The following is a 3,918-nucleotide window of genomic DNA, read 5'->3' on the forward strand; positions in this document are numbered from 1 at the left end:
TTGCATACCATACCTTCACAAGGTATCCATCCCAGTGGGGCACTATGCTGCAGAAGGACCTCTTGGAAGTGTTCACAAGCAAAAGAGCACGTTGCTGACCCAAACCATGGTATTTTAAGTCACCAGGCATGCATGAAAAATCTTTACATTGAAGACCACATACCTGTATGATGGACTAAGTTACACTGAGTTTCCTGGGTTAGGTTTACACTTTTGAGACTCTTTAGGGTGCATTGGTTTTGTTGTTTTTGATAACTGATACAGAGGTTTCAGGGAGCCCAGGCTCGGCAGCCTCTAACCAAGTCACTCTGGGCCTCTAAGGCCCAACTGCTTGTATGCTTCTAAATTTTCTCTAGTCTGTGACTAAAATCTATCTTACTCTGATACAATGACCTGATATGGAAGATGTCAGTGCCACATGGGCATGACTAAATTTTGAATTGACAAATTCTCTCTCTCCTGGAAGCATAAAATATGGTCCTCCTATTTTGTGTGTTGCTTGATTTTACCTTTGAGTAGTCATCTATTTCATGCTTTTTTCTTTTTTTTTTTTTTCTTTGACGGGTCACTTTTTCCACGCTACTGGCTTCTTTAGCAGCAAACACTCATTGGGAGAGTGTTAACCAGGAAACTTTGTCCAGAACCCAGCTTACCTCTACATTTGACTCCCTTTTTCTGTCCCAAATCACCCAGTTCTCTAAGCTTTCCGGTGGATTCTAACTTGTCAGAGGAAAGAAGAGCCACTGATAGAATAAGGAATTTTAATCTCTCTTTTTAAAAGTTAGCAGTTTCTTTTGAAACAGACAAATCACATATTCAATTTAAAAATCAACTTTAAGTACTCTAAATAACATTACTAACGTAGAATATTAGAATATACAACTTATTTTAATATTGCTATCCTCAAAGTATAGTAGGGAATAGTACCGCTGCTCAGGCAGGAGATTCTCTACCGGGAGGAGGTTAAAAAAGTTGTTTTTTCTTCTCTCATTTCTATTCTCATATTTCCAAAATATCTTCCCCTTTTGATTTTTAGTAGAAATCCAAACAACAGAAAATTCAAGTGGATATAGTCTTGACTAAAGGAAGTGGGACATGGCAAACACTCCACTATCAAGGACAGGTGTGAATAGTTTTACTGATCAGGGAACCAACCCATATCACCTGTGGCCTTTAGGGAGCCGGTGAACTGCATTTTGCAACAACAGTTCACTCTCCTGTGCTTTGGCTAGAAACTCGTTTAGCGTGTACAGAAAAACTCGCTCTGTACCTTCCTTTCCAATCAGCTTCTAAGGAGTGTGCTTTTATAAGATGCCAGCGTCACGGAAGGGACTCCATAACAGGAGGGGCATCTCCACAGGAGTGCATCCTCCTTCCTCTAGAGTGTCGTGTTCCTGCGGAACGATGAACCCAACCAGAGTAAGGTTTGGCTTCTCTGAGTAAAGTGAGTTGGTGAAGGAGAGGAAAATTAAAGGAGTCCAAAATCTTTGAATATTTTGAATGAGAAAAAATTTAAGGTACCCATTTCACAACAAAACACTAACTCCCTCACTGCATTGGCCGGGAATCGAACCCGGGCCTCCCGCGTGGCAGGCGAGAATTCTACCACTGAACCACCAATGCTAGCGCTGTGAATAAGCTCACAATGCTAACTCTTAACTTTTTCTATGTCCCTGGTTGCGCGCCACATTGTTGTCACAATTTGGTAAATATGACTTTAAAAAGATAATTATTTAAATTCTTGACTTTAAAGTTATGGTTCTTTGCGTATAGGAACATGTTTTTAGCTTTCCCGAGCAACTGGATTCAGCCCAGTCCTCTAAGGCAATCCTGTCTCTAATCTGTTGTTGTTAAGTGCCGAGTCTGTTCCGAACCAGAACGACCCTGTATAGGTTTTCCGAGAAGTGGCTCGTAAGTTTGAATCGCCAACTTTGTAGTTCAAACCGACTGTGCGGTCCAGTGCTTATTCTATAGCACCACTCCTCCAACCAATAAGGGGAAATTTTTGTTGTTTGGGGAAGTTACTGCGTTAACTGGCTTCTGCCAAAAAATAACCACTGCCGAGAGCCCTTAGAATAAGTTGGGGGAAACTGGAACTCTCCTCGTTTCTCGTTTCAGTAGCTAGGAGTCCTGGAGGATTGGGCGGCGTATCCGGGGCCCCGCGCTCCGTCTCACACAGCCGGATTCTCTCCTAGGCCGCACTGGCGCTTCCCAACTGAGTTAGTCCCCGCGGCCCTAACAGCGGCTCTTGGCTCGCGGAGAAAGCACGGGAAGGTTCACCGCAAGCCGGGCAGAGGAGCCGGGTCCCGAGTAACTAACTACAGAATAAAATGTCCGTGGAGGCGGAACCGAGCAGATGGCAGCTAAGCTGGCTGGAAAGGAACCGCGAAGAGCAGCCTCGCGCATTTCACTCCTCTTCCAGTTTGTCCCCAGGAGCGCAAGAAGCCACAGCCATGTCCGCCCAGAAGGAAGACCTATTGGTATCGACATAGGCACCGCGTACTCGTACATGACCGTATTGCAGCACCGCCGCGCGTGGAGATTCTCACCACCGACCAGGGCAATCGCACTACGCCCAACGCCGTGGCCTTCACTGACACCAAGCTGCTGGTCGCTACGCAGCCAAGAGTCAGGTGACCCAGAACCGGCACAACACGGTGTTCGACGTGAAATGATTATTGGGCCCAAGTTCACTGACGCGAATGTGCACTCAAACAGGAAGCACTAGCCCCTCCTGGTGGTGAGTGAGGGCGGCAAGCCCAAGGTGTGTGTTTCCCACCCCAAGGAGGACAAGGCATTCTACTTAGAGGTGATCTCCTTTACGGTGCTGAGCAAGATGAAGGAGACAGGTAAGGTATATTTGGGCCATCAACGGTGCTGGCCTACTTCAATGCAGCGCCAGGCTACCAAGGATGCAGGTAGACACATTGAGACAGTGTTGAAATAAGTAGAGAGGAGAGGACTGTGGCTTTTGTTCAAAAGACTGGGGTCTGGGAGTAGAACTGGAGTTGGAAAAGCAAAAAAATGGAGAGAAACTTAAATCTTGGCTAGGTAACTACTCTCATATATGTCCCTAAGCTATCAAGTCTATTGGGAACCTAGTTTAGTCGTAGATTTTCTCTTATGTGCCCTAACAGCATTGACAAATAGCTTACATGCTGTTTAGCTGTCTCAAATTATGTTGCTTTATCCTTTATTCTTTTAGAGAACAGAGTCCCAGTCGTGGACTCTGAGGAATAGTATGTATTAGAGACAGAATAGGTCTAGTGGTGTGATTAAGGTTCCTTTTGACTCATATTTGTGTAAGAGTAATACATAGCATTTCCCTATCTGATTTCTGCTGTTGGCCTCTAGGATGATAATAACAAATAATATGAACAATAAGAATAATACCTACATAAAAGGCAATATCATATAATGGCTATTTTGGAACCAGACTACATGGGTTTTCAACTCTGTCACTATATATACAGTGCAAATTAACCTCTCTAAGCTTCGGTTTCCCCTTCTATATACTTGGGATGATGATGATAATAATAGCGCCTACTTCAGAATTATTTGTAAAGGTTAGATTAATATATGTGACAGGCATAAAAGAAGAGTGTTAGGCATAAATAAGCTATCAACAAGTATTTACTATTACTAAAAATTGTTGTTGCATATGAGTAACTGATGGTCTGTTCCACAATCTACTCCTGGCCTTGTTTTGACTGATGACGTGGAGCTTTTCCATCGTCTCTTTCTGCAGATGTAGTCAATTTGATTTCTATGTATTCCATCTGGTGAGTTCCATGTGTATAGTCGTCTCTTATGCTGTCTAAAGAAATATTTGAAATGAACAAATCATTGATTTTGCAGAATTCTATCAGCTCACTAATGCCTAAGATATCAATGTTTACGTGTTCCACTTCATTTTTG

General features: G+C 43.4%; 1 non-coding gene across 1 annotated transcript; it reads right to left on the minus strand.

Annotated features, from left to right (window-relative positions):
• Positions 1-1,552: 1,552 nt before the first annotated feature.
• On the minus strand, positions 1,553-1,623 carry TRNAG-GCC. The gene has a single exon. It is a non-coding gene; the product is annotated as a tRNA-Gly (tRNA).
• Between the last annotated feature and the right edge of the window lie 2,295 nt (positions 1,624-3,918).

Source organism: Chrysochloris asiatica, unplaced genomic scaffold, assembly GCF_000296735.1.
Source record: "Chrysochloris asiatica unplaced genomic scaffold, ChrAsi1.0 scaffold00241, whole genome shotgun sequence".
NCBI classification, from domain to species: domain Eukaryota; kingdom Metazoa; phylum Chordata; class Mammalia; order Afrosoricida; family Chrysochloridae; genus Chrysochloris; species Chrysochloris asiatica.